Here is a 19,896-nt window from a genome sequence, read left to right on the forward strand (position 1 = left end):
AGTGAACTCGGGTTCCCCTCCCCCGGCCGTGGGGGAGGGGACGGGTTGGGGGTTGGGGAGCGCTCCCCCCCCCACCCCGGCCGTTGGGGAGGGGCCGGCCCGGGCGGCGGCGGCGGCGGCCCCCCTGGAAGTCCTCCCGGCCGGGGTCGGCGCGCTGGCGGCCGCTCCCCTCCACCCCCCACCCGGAGGTCACTGCCCGTGCCGGTCCCTCCCGCCGTCCCGCCCTCTCCCGCCGCCGCCGCCGCTCCCGCCCCAGCCCCCCCCACTCTCCGCTCTCGGGAGCGAGGAGCCGCCAGCGCCCCCGCCCCGCCGCCGCCGCCGCAGCGCCCTCGGCCGCCATTCGGCACCCGAAACTTTCCAGCGCCCGCGCCTCTCGGGGACTCGCGGCGGCGGCGGGGCGGGGGCGGCCCGGGGGCGGCGCGCGGCTGCTCCGGGGCGCCGGGCCCTCCTCGGCCGCGGCACGGCCCGGGCTCGGCGACGGCCGGCGGCGGGGAGGCTCGGAGCGCGGCGGCGCCGCCACAAGTTGCGCTGCGGGCGGCGAGGTGAGTGCGCGGGGCTCCGGCGGCCGGGCGCGGGGCGGGGGGCGCAAACTTCTCCGGCGGGGGTGGGGGGCGGCGGGCGGGCGGCGCGGGGCGGCCGCCGCGGCTCTGGAGGGACGGGTCCCCAAGTGCGCCCGGGCTTCGGGCCGGGGTGCGGCGCGCTCCCTGCAGGCTGAACAATACCCCGCTGCGGCCGCTCCCCGAAGTGCCGGCGCGCCGGGGGCGGGGGCGGGGGGGCGGCGTGGGGAGGGGGCGGCGGCCGGTAAGTTTGGGGGAGCGCCCGGCCCGGCCCCCGGGGTCCCTTTGTCTGCCGGTTCTGGGGCCGGCGGGGCGGACCTGCGCCGCCGCGGGATCCCCCCCGTGGGGGAGGGGCGCCCATTCATCCCCGGGCGCCCGGGACCGGGTGGCAGCGCGGCCGCGCGCGGCGGAGTGAGGGGCGGGCGAGGCGGCGCGGCGCGGCCCGGCGGCTGCTCCGTTTCCGAGACGCGGAAACTGTCAAGGAAGTCCGGGGCTCCCGGCCGGAGCGAGGGCACCCGGCTGAGGGCGACATCCGCGCGCGCGGGCGCGTTTGTGTGTGTGTGTGTGTGTGTGTGCGCGCGCGCGCGCGTGGGGCGGGGGTGGGGGGCGCCCCTGGCGAGGCGGGGTCTGCCGAGCTTGGCCTGGACAGGGTGCAGACCTGTTGCTCCTAGGGCTCGGGGGACGGGTGCCCCCAGGTCGGTGTCGTGGGCTGTGCTCCCCAGGGGGCACCGTCCCTGCGTGGGGGGGGGCGATGCCGGGAGCGCCGTGGGGTGCGCCTTTGGGTGTGGGTGCCCGCCTGCTGTATGACAGTTTGGGGTCGCTAGAGACCCGCCCGCGCGGGGGTAGGGCCTGGGCTTCACGTGCGCCGCCCGAGCGCGCGGTCAGGCCTCGGCCCCGGCTCGCTGCACGGCCTGGCCTTCCCCGAGCCAAGTGCGCTGGAAATTCCACAAAGTTAGAGGCGGAGGCGGGTTTCTCGTACTCCCCCTAGTCGGGGATGTCGTGGGGCAGAAGCCCTAAAGACCCAGAATCCCACCGCCTGCTGCTCCGGCAGCCGCTTCTGGTTGGCACGGTCCCATGGGGCTCGACCCGACTTCTGGCTGTTTTTCTCTCCCGACGCGCCGCCCCAGTCCCCGGTGTAACCTGGAAGGGGAGGGGCGGGACTCCGGATGGGAGGGGGAGGGGTCGGGGCGAGGGGAGCGCCCTGCGAAGGTCCCCGGCGGCGGCTTCCGGGTGGCAGTCGGCTCTCCCCGATTTTATAAAAAGTTTCCAACTTGTCATTCCTAGAGAAGAGGCGATGAGCGGGGCCGGAATGCTGAGTATGGCACAGGAAGACATTAAGATGACACTTTTATTTTAGAGGATCCTAGTGGTTCAGATGGGCTGCAGATTCTGCAGAAAACTACCCAGCCGGATGACTAATCCGGGGATAAAAGTTGAAGTTCATTATTTGACCCACTTATTAAAACGGGTCTTAAGGGGATTCCAGTCCTTAAGTGAACACACACCTGGGGGACAAAACCCGAGATTTTTAGGTATTTTACTGGGCGGCGTGCACTTGGGGACAAAGTAGTATTCGCTGGATCCTCTGGGGCTGGCTTTTCCTTTTGCTTGTGTGCAGGGCTTCATCAGTCTGCCAGTTACCCACACCCAGGTTTCCTCACCCTTCCTGAGTGTTTGAATGTTTTAATGGGCTGAGTAGGGATGGAGCGGCTCTCAGGTCCTGGTTGGTCTTAATCTGACCTTCACCCTGGGAGCTCTAGACGCCTCACCCGGAGGAGGCATCAGGAGTTTCCAGGAACCCACTGTCGGGAGGGGGACCAGTGGTTCTGCAAAGAGGTGGACAGAGCCCTTGAATCCAACTTTGTCTTGACACTTACTGCTTGGCTGGAAACCCAACCTTTGTCCCCATTTGGCCTAAAACGGTGAAGGGCCTGCTGCTGACCTTGAAGGCCTGTAGCTTTTCTGAGCATCATTTCTGTGTATGTAAAACTAAAAAAAGGGAATTGAAATCGTGGTCCTCACTGTGTATGGTGCAGACAGAAAGAATGTGTAAGTTTTCCTAAAACGGTAAAGCGGCCTGTACATGTTAGTTTTGCTGTTCCACAAATCGAATAATTGTCTTTACGCTCTTTGAGTGCCGTGCACTTAATGCTGCGTGCGTAGCGATTATTATTTTTATTCTGCGGAGAGAACACTGACTTGTGAACGCAGGGCGGAGAGAGGATTGTCTGATTCCCGAAGCCCAGCTCCTACGCTGGCTGTTCCTGTTTTTATGTCTGCCTGGCATGAGTTTTCACGTTTGGACAGCTAAAGCTCTCCAGATGACATACACACATTCACAAACGGGGATCTGCGGTGAAATCCGTGAACAGCTACAGACATAGCTGCACGGAATCAAGAGGCTTTGACCACGGTGGAGAAATGGCTTTCATAACTTCGTTGTCCGGTAGGGTAACCACCGGCCACATGTGAACATGGAGATTCAAGTTAATTAAAACTCTGTAAAATTAACGGTACTTTCAGTTTCTGAAGCCGTAATTTACGTACTTAGTGGCCACAGTATTAATTAGCGCAGTCTACACGGAAAGTTAGGTGAGAGGGTGCAGCTTTGTAGTTACTGCAACGAAATCTTAATAATTACTGTACTTTTGTGGGGGGAGAGGAGAAGCTATACAAGTTTGAATTAATTCACAGGTAAACTTAGCAAAAACAAAAAGGACCCATATCCGCAGGTGATTGACCCAGGAAAGTGATTTCAGCGAATGGGTTCCTTTTTTTTTTTTTTTTTTCCTTCCTCTTATGTAGGCTCCAATGTTCAGGCCCGGATGTGGGGCTTGAACTCACGACTCTGAGATCAAAAGTTGCGGGCTCTACTGACGGAGCCAGCCCGCCTCAAGTGAATGATTCTTAACTTGCAGTTGAGAGCTGTGGTTTTGGATTGGGGTGCTTTGGATCAGTTTTGAATTAGAAAACCAGGACTCCGGGCCAGAGTCCCTCCCTGAGCCAGTAGCCCTGGGGGAGTGGGGTTGGAATCTCTGTATTGGTTTCCCCTTTGGAAAAAAGACATAGTTGTTGGCTGGTCCCCAAGATGCCGACCTAAGGAGAGTGTGGTAAGCATCTCCTGGGCTTGGGGAGCCCACGCTGTTAGTCTTGGGGAGGCCCTGTGTGGGTGATGGCAGGCGAGGCCCTGCCGTATGTATTGTAACCTTCGCTTACCGTGGATGCCGCGGGGCTGTCAGCACCCCCGCCCCCGTGAAGTTTGAGTCTTGAGGTCAGAATCTTCCAAATTAAAAAGGCTGATAGGAAATCTTTCCAACAAAGTGAGCTTCCACAATTCTCAAAGTATATATATATATTCTTTTAATGGCTGAGTGCTATAGCTGTTTCCTGGACTCCAGTTCCTGAGTCAGGGTGTTCTTTTTACTACTTAGTTGATGTGTCCTTTTCACAGTTCTTTGTATTTTTTACAGTAATGGGTTAGAAATTTTATTTGTAAATGAGGGTTGGGACCCAGTTTGGGGGGGGGGGGACTCAATTTGGTGGGTATCCGAGTGGTGACTTCAGATGACCTTTCTGCCCTCTGTCCTCACTCACGGGTGCTTCCTCAGGGCTCTGCTGTGACGGTCAGCGTTCGGCTGCAAATATTTATTAAATATCAAAGTTCTCCCCCATTATTTCCCAGAGAAGGGAGAGGGGCCTCTGCCAAGGGAGGCCGGGCCTGGAAAAGCCGCCCCGATTTCCCGGCCCTGCACCCGTGGCTCTGCCAGGTCTAGCTCCCAGCCTAGGTGACAGTCACAGAGTCTCTGTGTCCAACATGATGCTGTCTCAGCTGTGGTTTCCTGATACCTTGCATTTGTGCCCCCGGCAATAATGTGCTACATCCAATAAGACAATGTTTCACTCTTAAAAACATTGAAAAAATAGTTTCCATGAGGAAGCAAGACTAGAGTCATTTTGTAAACACTTCTTGTTTTTAAACTTGGAACGATAATCTCCTCCCCTGCAACTGTTTTGAGGATGAAGGCAGTAAAGGGCCTCCTGAGCAGAGACTGGGACATGCGCTTCCCCCGGGGTCTGGCCCTCCATGGCCCTCCCCCTCCTCATCCTTTCCACGGGGCCTGACCACACCGACTGCGTTGGCCAGATTGGCACAGTGAGACCCAGCAAAGCCAGAATAAGAGCTGGATGTGGGAATGGCCTTGCCAAGTCAACATGTTTACTCGGTCGAGAGGGTCTGAGAAAACGCATTGCAGACCTCAAGGGAAAAAGCGCTGTCACTAAGGAATTCGCTCCCCGGGTGGCTTCTGGACCTGGGTGCAGGGAACTTGACTAAAGATGGTCCTGTGCCCTCTGGGCATGTTTGCTCCCGTGTGGCTCTGAAATCCTTGTGGACAACCTGCCACGTGATTGAAGACTAGACGTGAGCTGAAAGCCAGTGAAATTGGGCACATGGAAGGGGAAGACGCTGGAGGAGAGGTTTCAATCTTGCTGAGAAACTGGGTGCCGTGGCAGGGGGCACTGGAGCTGGAGATGGGGCTGGCGCTTGGCTTCCAAAGAAAGGGGATGTCTTCAGAGTCGAGGACAAGGGAGATGGTGGTTTATGGCCGTTGCGCTTGGAGTAGTAAACTCCAGAATCTGGCGGTCGGCTAAACGTTCTCAGTGGGGGCGTTTTTGCCCACTACCTTCAAGGAAATATCTAGAAACATTGTCCAGGGTCCCAGCATGGGGGAGGGGAACGGTGGTGCTCCTGGCATCCTGGGGGTCTGTGGATGCTGCCAGATAGCCTGCATTGCAAAGGACAGTCCCCACTGCAAAGAATGATCTGGAGCCAAATGCCAGGGCTGCCCGGGGCGGGGGTTGGGGGGGGGAGGGAACCAACCCTGAATTCAACACTATATATACGACCGGGTGTGGGACAGAGGCTGGGGGGAGGTGGGTGCCAAGCCAAAGCTCTGTGCCGAGTTCTGTGTTCTCCTGGGACACCCGTGCTTTTCGGGAATCTGTTAGGACGCAAGTCACATCACATCGCTGGTGGAGAATGGACGTTTCTGATCTCGCAGGAAGAGCGGGAAAGAGAGCAGGCGTGAAGGGGCTTGGGGGAAGGAATAGAACAAGGACAACAGGGGTTGGGGGGTCGGCTATGAGTTGCCTGACCTCCCCCTCAACCCAAGTAGTTCAGAGTCCGCAGATGCCAGTGCACCTGGAAAGCTGTTCTCCGACTTGCCCCTCTTTGTTGTATGGATGTGTCACATGCCGGCTCGGTCGTACTTTTGGTCATGTGAGGGGGTCCTTCTTGGGCTCCTCGTGGCCCTGGGGCAGATGACGCGGCTGTGGGGGAAGGTGGTTTTGTGGGCAGCTTGCTGTGCCCTGATGCATCTTTGGGCAGATCAATGTCTTTCTCTGTCATTCATTTTCTCATTGAAAGAAAACAGAATTCCTTTCTGGGCCTCCGAAGGAGGGAGGGCTGTTAAGCTCGGAGCCCCGCATGCTGGTGCCTTCCTCCACGCTGAGGTTGGGGATTTGGGTGTGCAAGTGCGGTGATGACGGTCAGGACGGTCTCCCGAACTTGCTGCCTTCCCTTCCTTATCTCCACCCCCCACCGCCCTCAAGTTCAGTTTCAGGGCCGGTTTGTAGACATGCATGCATGGGTATAATTTTCCGAATTAGTGTATGAGAAGATGCACTGTCATCTCTTCCAGTGTACAGTTTTATGAGTGTGCGCACGCATAGATTTGTGTAACCAGCACCAAAATGGGGATACAGAACGAGTCCATCACCGCAAAGGCCTCCTCCATGGGCACCCCCTCTGTCCCCCCCCCCCCTCCCGTCAGCTCTGCCCTCCAGGTTCTCATAATTGCATTTCAGCTCAGCTTCACATGCCTTTAGGGGAACCCCTCCACCCTCCCAGGACCCTCCTCTGTGTTTCTCTCTGATGACACGTGAACTTGACCCTTGCACACTTGAGCTTGTGGGTTTGCCTCGGAACAGCAGGGTTTGCACTGTGGGTGTTGTGGGAAGGAAGGAGAAGGAAACCTTGCTCTTCTTAATAGACTTTGTAAGGAGCCGTGGAGATAGGAGGTCAGGTGTCCTGTTGGGGCTGCGAAAGAGGGCTTTTTTATGCCAGGTGATTCTCGCGAAAGAGGGCTTTTTTATGCCAGGTGATTCTCGCTGCCGAATGAGTCGAAATGGGATGTCTTCTGATGCACTTGCAGAGAAATGTTTCCCGAATCTTACCGCGCTACTCCCTGAGAGACATTTACAACGTGAGATGGATCAGGTTGTGAAGTCCTGTCTTTGGTTTCAAAAACAGGACCCACACGTACGGGTATCACAGTCTTGCCGGTGGGGCGATACCACCAACGAAAGGTATGCACTTGTGTTTGCGTTACTTTGTTGGAGGGAAAAGTGAATTCCTGGGTCTGTGTTTCCATCTAATTGTTGGCCTGCATTTTACTTGGGACCATCATTTCACTTTTTGTGATCTCCTAGGAAATGGCATCTTTTCCAGAAGAATTGACTTGGTGTTTTGGCTTTTTGCTACCGTGGTGCTGCCCTGGGTGGGCCCCAGCTTGTGTGCGGTCCTTGAAAATCTGGGTGCGTCTGCCCGAGTCAGAGGGTAGGTGAGCGAATCTCGAGGCTTTTCCGCTCTCTTACTTGAGGATTTTCATTTCCAAAGGGGTTGCTGCTTAATTGTGGGGTCGGCTTTTTTGGCCAGTGAAAAATTTAGGGAAACTGGTGGTTATTTTTACCGCATGCGTGGACCGCCACTTGACCCACTGTTAGATAGGGCAATAATGCGATATGTGACTTGATCCGTTGATTCCTTGCATGTTGTGCTTAAACGCAAACACAAAACACTCACAGTCGAGCAATTCCGAAGGTATTTCCGGGTGTTCAGGGCCTCATGATCATTTCTATGAGTACCGGAGTTTCCCGGGCTCAAGAGAGCCTGCGTGGTAGGCGAACACGTCCCAGTGTTTACTCTTGGGACAGCATTTTCTGAATTCCTCGGACGTTCTGGTTTTTGTTTTTTTACTTCCCCTACCTGGGTGGATGTTGCCTGGAGGCTTAAAAGAAAAGGAGAGTTTTCTTCACTTGCTTCCCCAGAACCTAGAACCTGTGACCCTAACTAGCCGGCACAGAGCCCGTGCACTTTCTGGAATGCTTGTCACCAGCCCCCAGCAGAATGCAGACCTTCCCACTTTCTAAGAAACCGAAAACTTTGAAGTCCACTGAGAACGAGGTCCCCGCCGTCACCCATGTTGGAGTGCACTGGGGAGGGCACTGTTCCCTTCTCAGAGCGTGATTCCTTCCTGGGATCAGCCTGCTTGCCCGTCCTCATCGGGCCTCAGGGCCCTGGCACGGGAGCCGATGTTGAGTTCGGAGATCCCAACAGGTGGAGGAGACGACCCAACGAAGCTTCCTGTCCGTGGTGCTGTTTTTGTTCTTAGGTCAGAAATAACGAATGCTTTAATACAGTGAGACCGTGTAAGTCATCCTGACTGGGAGAACGATTCAGACAAGGTCAGCTTCTGTGTTCTAGTTATCCTTGTGGTTCTGACATCTGTTTGAAGATGAGAAATGGGAGAGCAGAGCAGCGGTCTGTCACCGACCGCGTGTCAATCGGGTGCACCAGCAGACACACCTAATGCCTGCCATCTGTAAAGTTCTGTGTGGCTGCAAAATAATGATGATGATGATGATACTAATAAAAGTTCCAGGTGGTTGTGGAGTTGTAGGTTGTGTTTGATAAAAACAGCTGAGCTGAAATTTGAGGTCTCTACCATTTGGTTCATTTGGGGAACGGATTAAACGTGGGTCCCTGCCAGAGGTTCTCTTTCCAGCACAGCCCTTGTCAGTCACGTAGTGTCCCACCCCGCTTCAGTCCCAGCCCTGGGTTGGTAAAATTCAAGTATTCACAATTACCGGCTTGCGAGCAGTGATTGCCACTTCCTGGCCCTGGCAGATCAGTCTGGGAGACATGGTTTGGTTTAACTTTTAACTCGGTTATGAAAAACATATCGCATTAGATTTGTATTTCTAAGAATGCACGGGTGACCCTTTGCCGGTTTCAACCGTTTCCAGGGATGCTGAAATGCTTTAAAAAGCCTCACCAGAAGAAGCAATGTACTAGGTATACCCAGCTCAGAAGTGGGTGAAAATAAGAATTAATGATCTCAACGTGTCCAGGGCATGGCAGAAATTATTGTAGACCAGATGAGAACAAGGCAGGAGGCCCTTGGAAATTAGAGTTGCCTTATAAATTTCATGGGACTCTCGGATAAATTTCATGGCCTTCTCAGTACATTTCCTTTAAACCGATAGACTCCGCATTTTGGGCTTGGGCAGGGGGAACCAGAGGTGCCCGGTGTCAGGTTTTAATTCCCAGACTGGTCTCCCAGGGCCATACCGTGTCCTCTTGCAGGAGCACAGCGAGGTTTGTTAGAGCGAGGGAAGAAAGGCAAACTGTCCGCCTACTCTGTGTCTCATTCTGTTTTTGTGGTTTGTGAAAAATGCCTGTAATGTTTGTCGAGGGTTGTGTTTAGTTAGTAAATAAATGACCTGGGTTGGGGGCACGGGCTCGAAACTTCTTCACTGATGAGGGTATGCAACGAAAAGACGTTCAGACGTCACCGAATGGGTCCCCGGAGGTAGCAGGAAGAGGGGGGCAGTTTTGAAATCTGTGAATGCACGTGGGACAGGGATGTGCTCCCCTTTCCCCTGGCTTCAGCTGCCAGCGCCTGCGTATGTCTGTGCGTGCTGATCTACTGGGTTTTGTGAGTTTGAAAAGCGGAAAAAGTACTGGCGGTGCAGAAGCTGAGGCCAGTCGCTGTGTTTCAGGTGCGTGATGAGGTTTTGGAACGCTGCTGTGCTTGTCACGCCTTTTGTGACACGGCAGTGTTTTCATAATCACTTAATTCTGTTCATAAATCAGCCGCTTTCATTGATGGTTGCCCTCAGGGCTCCTGAGGAACAGACTGATGGAAGCGATTCAGAGTTCACAAGACAAGCAGTGGGAGAGGGTGCGCGAATGGGACGGGTGTGGACGTCTTTGCCTTACTTCAGTCTGGCTGTTCATTTGTTGGGTCTTTTTCCATAGACCTGTTTCAGTGGTCATGGATGCTTTTAAATACATTAAAAACAAAACAAAACGATTTCACAGTAGAGTTTTTCTGTTTTGTTTTCAGAGAGGATTACTCAGGACGTCTGGGGGGCTCGGTCAGTTAAGCCCCACTGTTGGTCTCAGTCTCTGGGTGGTGGGCTTAAAGGCCCCCGCTGGGTTCCACCCTGGATGGGGAACCCACTTAGAGCTAAATAAATAGAATAAAGAGAAAACTCAGTCTGTGCTCTATTTGTTACTGGTATTCCAGAGAGCAAATAAATAGAAAAATGAAATCCATGATTCAGACCACACTGTGGTCTGCGGAGGTGTGGATGGGTACTGACCTCCACAAATGGGAGGTCTTTTGTCTGAGCTCATCTGCTGAGAATGGCTCCAGGTTTGGTTTTCGTGAGACTCGGTGTCCGCTGCGGGTCTTTCCAGGATTTCCACGGCAGTCTGTTTGTTTGTTTAACTTGAAATGATTGATCAGTTAGCTTCGGTTTTTCTCTGTCATTTTTTCAGTGTTCACATCAATTTTTCCCTTTGTGAGTATTGAATTTGCAGTGTAACTTTGTATGTAAAACAAAGCCCAGAGATTTGCAAGTGAATTCAGAGGCCTGTAGGTGAACAATCCTCGTTCCCTTCTGGTGCCCACAGGACACCTAGTGCCAAACGTCATTAACTCGTCTGGAGGTAAACAGACATTCATTTGTCTGTTGGTGAATGGAAATATTTATCTCCTACTTGAAAAGAAAAATTGGTTTCCTTCATGGCAATACAAGACAGCTACTGTAAAGAGGAGAAACAGGAAGAATATATTTTTTTTAATTGTCCTGTCATGAACCTTTGTCTCTCCTTTCCAGAGATCAATATGTGTGGGTTTCAGTAGTGGATGAGTTAGAATTTGCATTTCTGGGAATGCACTTGATCTGCCCCTCCCCTGCCCCTTTAAGAAGGAAAAGAAGTTACAGCAGGTCATGTCCTTTCAGCCAAATGCCTCTGGCTGGGTCCAGATCATGACCTCATACTGCAACTCGGTCAGGCAGACACCTGTGAATCACTTCAGTCCTGAACCGGGATCCTCTTCTATTTTTGCTTTTGGGTGAAACACTAATAATTATTCATTTGATTATTTGCCTGCCAAAATTACCCAGCGATGTGTCTCGGAAAATAGCCCTAAAAGGAGACACTTCTTAGAAGCCCGCACAAAAGTCGAATCTATTCCCTAAATGCGTCCCTTAGGGAGTAGTCAACGTGCAGATGTCTGTGTATAATTTCTGAGAATGGGAGGCGTACGTAGGTGTTTCAAGCAGGAGTGCCGTGAAACAAGGCCAGTGCTGGAAGCTATCTGAACGTGAAATTTTTGAGTATGCTAATCTTTGAAAGAGAATCTGGAAACAAATTACTTTATAGCTTTGTTGAAGTACCGTTTACATAATTTGTATCAGAGGAGGCAGTTCCTTTTCCTTAGGAAGATTGGGCTCTTAAAATTAGCTATCTTCATTTTTCCACAGAAATAAAAAAAAATCAATTGTGGTTCAAATCATTGTATGTGAAGCTTTGTAATTAGAAATTTGATGTTAGCAAAATTCTATAACCTTGGTTAATTACATTCGTATACTCAAACTAAATATAGAATAAGATTAGCTCATGGAAATATTTCATTTTTATCTCCGGCAGTACAGTGAACATTCGTGTAATAGTTCCTAGTTTCGTTTTGTAATTTTTTTTTTTTTTAATTATCCTGGACATGTTTTCCGGAAAGTTACTTGAAATGCGGCTGTGTGTTTTTATTTCCCAGTTCTTGTTTGACCTTAAAATGGCACACAGAATAAGCTGTCCTTTGTGAATTTTGATTTTCTTCGTGGCCTCTGTGTTCCGTGCCTGGCGCAATGCAGGGACAGGCGAGGGGTCCCATTTTTTTGGCCTGATGTTTGCCTTCGGGGAAGTTTGGGGGAGACTGGCTATCTCAGAGCCCATGTTCAGCCTCGCCTGTTTCCTGTCATGCTTGCTTTTCCAGTGAATGTTCTGTCTTTGGACAAGTGTGTTTTTTGGTGTGGGTTTCCGATGGCCCTGACGTCTGGTGGCGTGGAATTTCTCCGTTCACACCACTGGGTTGGGCAGTTGGCAGGGTTCCGCCTTATTTAGTTCGCGGGATTGAGTTGGACACATTGTAGACTCAGGTGGGTTGCCTCGAGCTATGGTTACTCTGTTTGGCTTGGGTCGCCTCTGGTGTTTGCTTTGCCTTTGAATTTGTCGCAGATGCCCGCTTGCGGTGGGGTTTAATTTAATACGGAACTCTAAATCTGACTTATCAAGTTGATTTTCTGAAACCACTTTATTGCGGTATAAATTACATACCATAAAAAGCACCTATTTTAAGCGTACGACTCAATGATTTTTAGTAAATTTACGGAGTCGTGCAGCTATCGTCATAATCGATTTTCATTCCTCAATACGGTCATTCGTGTCCATTTGCCGTCAATCCTGGCTCCTGCCTCCCAGCCCCCGGCAGCCAGTGAATCTCCTTTCTGTCTCTGCAGATTTCCCTTTTCTCAGAACAAGTACTTCTGTGCGAGGTGGAGCTCACCGGGTGGTGGGTGCTGAGGCCGGATTTAGTGGGCTTCCCTGCCCTTCCCCGGAGGAGGGAGAAGCGGAAGGGAGCGAGATCATAGGCGTCCTGCCTCCGTTCCCTCTTCCGCACGGTCAGGGTGCTCATGGAACTTTGGCAGCTTCTCAGGTACTGCCGTGTGGGACGTAATTGGCTCAGAAAGGGCCTGTGGGACGGGGGACCTCTCCGGTGATGGGCTGGGTCCCCGGTGAACCCAGCCCACGACCACAGGGCAGAACCCCATCATCTTCCTTCCCGCAGGACCCTCTTGTTGGTTTCATGGCATTGACTGTGAGGCTCTGGGGGAAGTGCGAGCTTGGCCCGGGACGTCCCTTAGCTCCGTCTTCCTCCACCAGGGACAGTTTGGCTACTCGGGGACGCTGGGCAGTGTCCGGAGACCCTTCTGGTGGTTACCAGTGGGGACTAGGTGCCCCGGTGGGGAGAGGCCGGATGTGCTCTCATATGTCCTACAAGCCAGAGGTTGTCCCCCTGAACCGGTAAGAGTTCCCCAGCCCAAGAGCTGAGAGTGTGGAGGTCTAGAAAGCCTGCCTCCGTGGCTTTGACTCTGGGGGGATTTCAGACGTGTCCTCACTAAAGTCTTGGGGACTTTGAAGGAGTAAAGGTACCCGAGCCTTATGGAAGGGGCAGAGGCGTCTTTCGGTCTCCGTGCACTCCGGGGAAATGGGGAATTTCTTAAGGGAAAGGATGAACGAGAGTCTGGGAGTTAAGTTTCGAGGGAAATGACGTTCAGTCCCTTCAGAAGTGTTCACAAAGACGGACATCGCCGTGTGGACGGAGGAAGCTGGAGCCACCCTCTGGCTTGGATCTGGGACTCACACTCCACCTTTATGTTTCCCTAAGAACCGAGACAAGATCGAGACCCTGCCCAAGGGCTCTGAACAGTCTCCCTGCGCAAAGGGAAGGGGCTGCTTCTGGCCGTCACCCTGTCATGGAAAGCATTTCTGGACTGCCTGTGGGCCTCGTGGTTTCTGCTGGTTTCTCGAGGACTTTCTGTCGCTCCCCTGACACGGACATGACTCTCGTCCCTCGCCCCGCGCCAGCGCCCTCCCCTTCTCGTTGCCTTCGGCCCATGTGCCCTGGAGTCCCCTGCCTGGGCGTCCATCCTGCACACCGGTGTCTTCTGGCTCGCACCTGGCTGCCACAGCTTCCCCTTCGAGCTGGTCTGTGCCCGGGGGAGCCTCTTCCTCCCCGCTGTCCCCAGCCCACAGTCCTTGGCGCCTTGCAGGGTGCAGGATCTCCTCCTGACATCCCTTTTCTGGGTTTTTTGTTTGTTGGCCTGTTTTGAGCTCAGGCTCCCTGTGCCCCCAAACATGGTGCTATGCTGATTGCCAGGAATTCAGGCACCGCGGACTCCCGCTTCTGCCTCCTCGTCTCCCAGAGTGATCGGGAGGCACTGGTGAGAGTGGCAGGAAGAGCCGCCCCGAGCACGTGTGGCCGTGCACGCTCAAACGCGTAGTCTCGCGTTTCTGTGCAGGTGGTGACCTGTCGTCCTGGGCCGCCTCGGCCCCTTTCATCTTACGGGTGGGTTCAAGGCAGCCGCAGTGCAGTCCACGAGGCCTGCGTACGCGGCACCTTTAATCTGGTTTCTTCGTTATCTCGCTGTGGTGCTGGTTTCACAGACCCACCGCTGGGTCATCTTCCCTGTGTGTCTCCTGACAGGTGTCGGAACAAATAAGTCTGTGGCTTTCCCCGTTTCTTAGCGTCTTTCTGGGATCTCTGCCTCCCAGGTGGCGCGTGGGTCAGCTTTCTGTGACTACATCTGGTTGTTTGCGTTTTCTAGAACTTCATGTCCGTGAAACCACATGGTATGAACCCGTGGCTTTGCCTGACGTGTTCCACTCGGCCTAATGACTGGGAGGTTCTCCGGTGTTGTGGCCTGTATCACGAATTCATGCCTTCTGGTAGTCTGGTGGGAGTCTTCCGGGGGTGTGGACGCACCACCGTTCTCCTTATCCATTCGCCAGCTGCTGGGCATTTGGGGGTCTGACGTTTCTTTGGCCTGTGAGAATGAAGCTGCTGTAAATATTTTTGTCGCCCTACAAGGGGTTCTCAGACTTCGCCGGGTGGTGGAGAGCTCGTGAAAACACGGATTGCCGGGTCCCACCCGCACACCCTGTGACGCGGTCAGTGGGGATGGGGCTCGAGACACTGCCTTTCTAGCAAGTTCCCAGCTGCGGGAGTTAGACCACGCACACCCTGCCAGCTGCTGCCTCAGGGGTCGTCCTCAGAAACTTTGGTTCTTCCTGGGTTGTTCTTTGTTCCAGATATTGGACTGTTCCTGTCCTGTAATAGCACTTGCGGTTTTAATCATCATGCTTTCCATTTCTGGGTGGTTGTTGGTATCCGTGTTTCCCTCTTGGCTCCTGGCTTTTACCTCCTTCTATCCAAGGTAACTAACAGGAAGAAAAACTCAGGGTTGCTGGGCCGGGGTGCTCATGTCTCCTCAATGCCAGCCATGAGAGCCTTGTCTGTCCGCAGGGTCTGCCATTACTGACTCTTTGGGGATGTGACTGATGCCTTCTTAGCTTCTGAGGACACGGCGCGGTCCACGTGGGGCTTGCGTGGACCCAGGCACTGTGCCCAGGCCCCCCGGTGCTGCTGTCCCCTGGGACCTTGGGGCGAAGCAAGCCTCACCTGCGTTTCCTCTCCCAGCGCAACCAGATGTGGTCCTTCCGCATCCCGCTCCTTCTCACTGAAAGCCCCAGCCCCAAACCAATAACCCTATTTTATTTTTGGTGTGTATTGTATTTTTAATTTCCCATTCCGGAGTCTCATCAGAAGTCACTAATTTGGAGCAGCTAGATGTTATCAGTAGGTGTTCACTACCACAGCCGATGCTCGTGTTAGAGTAAAACAATTTTTATGGTGGTGGTCAGGGGAGATTCTTGCTTTGTTTTGGAAAGCAGCTTCAGGTGCCTGCAGAGTCTTTTTCTGTGGCAGCAGCTTTCTGTCCTTGCTCCCCGTGCCCAGGTCTTTGCTCCTGAATCCGTCCATCCTGTGTCGTCTTGGGTCCCGGCTTCACACCTTTGGCGGCTGACCTTAGTTCACCGTCTGAGCATCTTGACCCAGGACCCGCCGTGGACTGGATTCCAGACTGCTTGAGTAGGCTCATCTCACTGCGATGCTCACAGCTTTTAAACAGTTTTCTGTGACTCGTCATCCTGAGCTCATGTCTTAGTTTCTTCTCCTTTTTCTTCTTCCACTTCACACGCTAGCTTTACGGAGCTGGAATTCGCATCCTGTGGCGCTGACTCCCGTCGGGGGTGCGTGTCAGGGCTTTCCTGGCATAGACAAGGTTGGGACCCTGCGCCGCTGCCTGACTCCACTGCATCTTCATCTCCCCAAAAGAAACCACCGGCCCGGTCCGCCGTCACTGCCCGTATCCCCACCGTCTCAGCCCCAGCCTCTGGCTGCCTCGCATCTCTGTCTCTGCGCTTCCGTGTTCCCGACCCTCCCTTTAAGTGGAATCCTGCGATCCGCGGTCTTTGATGTCCGGCACCTTTCCCTTCCGGTTCTCGAGGTCCCTCTAGGCCGCGGCACCTCCCGTGCACTCTCTCCGTACACGTTTCGTGGACACTGTGGGTAGCGCGGGATGGGGGCGTGGGCTCGCGCTGGGAGGACGGGAGAGCTGAGTGAACCAGAGACGCCCCCATCTCTGACTGCACGCCAAGTGGAGAAGGCTGCACCGTCGCTTCCCGCGCCAGCTCCCAGCCGGCCCTAAACCGCAATCCTCTCCCTTCTCTTTGTCTTGCGTTCTTCCCTCTTGTCCCGTCAAGACGAGCGTAGCAGACAGTTGTGGTTGGCGAACGTGGCTCCTGCTGACCTCTCCGTTGGGCCGCCTTGCTGGGTGGGGGTTCACAAGTCCTTTCTTGGGATGAAGCATAGGAAGCTTAGATTCTCCAAGGGTGTGCCGTGCGGTTCCTTCCAGCTCTGAGCTCATGGGATTCCATCCGGCCGGACTTGGGCTTCTTTCAAGGGCCTCCCCGAAGCCACAACCCTGACTTAGACCCTCATGGAATTGTCGACTGTTGACTTTCCTGAGTTTGCAGACTTTCTGTGCTGGATGATCATTACCATGCCGGCGTCGAGCGGGGGACTGTGGAGGCTGGTTTTTCTCAAGCCATCCACGGGCCACGGCGTTCGGGTTACGCGTCCCTCCAGCAGAGAGCCTCCGGGGAAGGTCATGCGTGTTTTCTGGTGGATCTGCTTTTAACTGACTGTTGTCGTTTCTTGCTGCCGTGGCGACACATAAACACTGGCTTGGTGGCTCGAAGGATACAAACGTACCCTCTTAACAGTTGGAGAGGTGTGAGTAGCCTCATAGGACTCTCACTGTGTGAGGATGAAGATGTGGACAGGCCCGCATGCTTTTCCAGAAGCCCTTGAGAAGGTCCATTTCCTTGGCCTGCTGGCTTCTGGAGGCCACCTGCGTTCCCTGGCTGTGGCGTCTTCATCGTCCGAGCCACGGAGCAGAGCAGCGTCTCTGTGTTTTTCCAGTTACATCCCCCTCTCGCCGAGGCGTGGACAGGTTCTCCTCGTCAATGACCCTGGGCCACCTGGATCATCGAGGCTCACCTCCCCATGTGTCCCACAGTCCTCCATTTAACCACATCTACAAGGCTCTTTTTCCGTGCCAGACGTGTCACGGGTTAGGGTGTGGTCTTCCTTCTCCCCACTTCGCCGATGCCCTTGGTTTCTGTCTCAGTTTTTTTCCTCTGAAACCTGCAAGGGTCACGTGTTTGTTCCGTACTTCCTGTTTGTCTCTCAACACACAGGGTGGCACGAAACCGTTTGCTTGCCTGCAGCCCACTCGCGCAGCCTTGGTTTCCCTTAGAGCACGAGGAGGGGTGGTTTTTCATCTTGGAAAAGAACCGGATTGTGGGAGCAGCTTGCGGACAAGCTTGTACTTTGGCCGTTGAATCCCTAGGACATATTGTTGTGATGATTCTTTGGGTCTGTCTTAGAGCTACCTGGACGGGGGTGGGGGGGCACCTTTGGGTCCCCAGGGAACATCCGGCAGTGTCTGCAGGCATGCTGGGCTGTGGAGAGTGACTAGGGGAGAGGGTGCTCCTGGCACCCCATGGGTGGAGGCCAGCGATGGGGCCACACCACGTGGTAATGAACAAGGCCACTCCCTGCCAGGCATCGTGTGTCCTTGGCCGATGGTCCACGTTCAGGGCACAGACGGGTGCCTTCTAGGTGATTCTTGTTTGCTGGGGAGGTTGCGGACCTTGTCTTGCAGGACTGTCCCCACCAGGAAGGGGAACTGGGGATCCTTCCCACAGAAAGACCTCCCCAGGAGCAGAAGTGCCGTGTTTGAGCTCTGACTGACGGTCATGCAGAAGCAGATGAAGGCTCCTGGGTCTCCTCTGGGTCTCTGTGATATCCGTGACATCGGACCATTTGCTTCGTACTGTATGAATGCTTTAAGTTGTATTAATTCTTTACTGTTGCGCAGCTGATAATCGCACCGTTTATTTGGTGTTGAAAAATCTGTTTTTTATTAGGAGATTTCCATCGTGAGCTTAGTATTTTGTTTGTTTGTTTTTTGTCCTGGTGGCCCTTTGTCAACTCTTTCTGTTGCGTATTTTCTTTTTCCTCACCAGCAAGACTGCCAAGTTCTTGACGGCAAATATGGTGCCTTCGGTGTCTTTTTTGTTCTGCACAGTAATGACGTACGATAATTACTGGTCAGTTGCCAGTGGTACATTGCGGTGCAAGTTACACTCTGCGGTTCTGGGCCATTTATCAAGTTTCCACAGACTGGCCTTTTATACCTTGCTATAAATCCCGTCTCCAGCCCACAGGGGCCGACGGTTGGCATGTGCGTCTTTGCTCGCTGTGTGGCAGGAAGAAAACTCGGACCTCATTAACGGGAGGCGGCGTGTCATTGAGAAGCTGACCGCCTCATTCTTTCTCCTGCACTCACGTTGCTTTTGTTTTGGTGCCTGAACTGTTGGAGGTGTGAAAACAAATCGGGAGTCGCTGGCAGGGTAACCAAAGTGTAAGGCCGCGAGTTGAAGCTTCTCAGCTTCTCACCTCCATTGTGCACAGCGAGCGCAAATACGTATTTTCTTTGGAAAAGCCAGTTGGGGAAGGATTTGTTGTGCGGGCTGCTGGGATCACGTAGAATTTGCTGTGACCTGATCAACTAGGTATGGCCCCTTGGGGTACCAGCACATTACGGGCGTGATCAGAGTGGTTCTGTTGGTGTGTATCAGCGGTGCGGTGGTCGGGAAGGTGGGTCTTTTGTTCTAACTGATTCCCTGCGTGGGAAGAGGCCTTTCCTGGCTCGTGGGGGGTGCCACAGAGAGGGTCAGGGCCCGTTATGGTTGGTCCATCCTGTAGTTGATGTTTTTTATTTTTATTTTTAAAATTTATTTTTTAAAGATTTCTTTGAGAGAGTGCAGGAGGGCCAGAGGGAGAGGGAGAGGGAGACAGATATCCAGCAGACTCCCAGCTGAGTCTAGAGCTCGACGCGGGGCTCGACCTCACACCGCCGCGATCAGGACCTGAGCTGAAACCAGCAGTTGGAATCTCAGCCCACTGAGCCGCCCAGCGCCCCTTCTTTTTACAGACTGAAATAGAATTGATGGCGTTGTGTGTGTTTCAGGCGCACGACGTCATGATTTATGTCCGTACTGTGGAATGCTCACCGTGATGCAGGATGGTCATGCATCACCCCACAGTTACAAGTTTCTTTTTTCTGGTGTTGAGAGTGTCTGGGGTGAATCCTATCAGCAGCATCTGGATACAGCACGTGATGCTGCTGCCTGTTGTGGCCGTGCTTGCGTCCTGTCCCCGGCCTGCGCGCCATACGGCCGGGAGTTTGTACCTTCCGACGCCCTTCACCATTTTCCTGCTTTCCCTCCCACCCCCCCATCCCGTGAGTGTCCGATGCTCCCGTGTTTGACCTCTTCTCGTCGCCTGGTCTCTGGCCTCTCCTCCTGGACCGCTGGGGCACCAGGTCGCCGTGTCTGACAGGCAGATGACCTAGACCTGCACGTGCAGTAGGACAGGAGATGAAAACAGAAGTACGTGAACGGCCTCGGGAGGGGGCTCGGCTTCGTTAAAAAATGAGAAAGACCCTTAATGGCTACATTCTGAGACACATGTTGTTATGCATCTGATACTGGTCATTTCCACCTGTGCTCTTGCCTAAATTGAAATTTCCAGGGGCGCCTGGGAGGCTCAGTGGGTTAAGCGTCTGCCTTCGGCTCAGGTCATGATCCTGGGGTCCTGGGATCGAGTCCTGCCTCGGGCTCCTTGCTCGGTGAGAGTCTGCTGCTCCCCCCTTCCCCTGCTCATGTATCTCTCTGTCTCACTGTCTGTCAGGAAATAAATAAAATCTTTAAAACAAAACAAAATTTCCATTAAAACGAGTCAACCTCTTGAAAGTTGAAGTTTAGCTGTTAGAAAAGCTGTGTCGGTTTTGGGGAAAGGTACCCGCACTGCGAGAGGCCCGACCCTCTTCGAGACACCGGAATCTAACTTGTGCTGAAAGGGTGTGGCTGGCGGGCGTGTTGGGGGGAAACGGACCTGATCTTTCCAGTTTTCATGCCCGCATCAAGACGTCTTGGGTGTTGCTTCCTGTCGCATGCCCA

General features: G+C 53.8%; 1 protein-coding gene across 1 annotated transcript in view; it reads left to right on the forward strand.

Annotated features, from left to right (window-relative positions):
• The first annotated feature begins 488 nt into the window (after positions 1 to 488).
• Positions 489 to 19,896, forward strand: part of TBL1X (transducin beta like 1 X-linked) — a 200,468-nt gene continuing 181,060 nt past the window's right edge. Inside the window, exon 1 of the mRNA XM_045089277.1 lies at positions 489 to 542. The gene's annotated coding sequence lies outside the window, so the exon portion shown is untranslated. The remainder of the gene's footprint in view (positions 543 to 19,896) is intronic.

This window comes from Mustela putorius, unplaced genomic scaffold (assembly GCF_011764305.1).
Source record: "Mustela putorius furo isolate JIRA1106 unplaced genomic scaffold, ASM1176430v1.1 tig00003836_pilon_pilon_pilon, whole genome shotgun sequence".
Taxonomy (NCBI): Eukaryota; Metazoa; Chordata; class Mammalia; order Carnivora; family Mustelidae; genus Mustela; species Mustela putorius.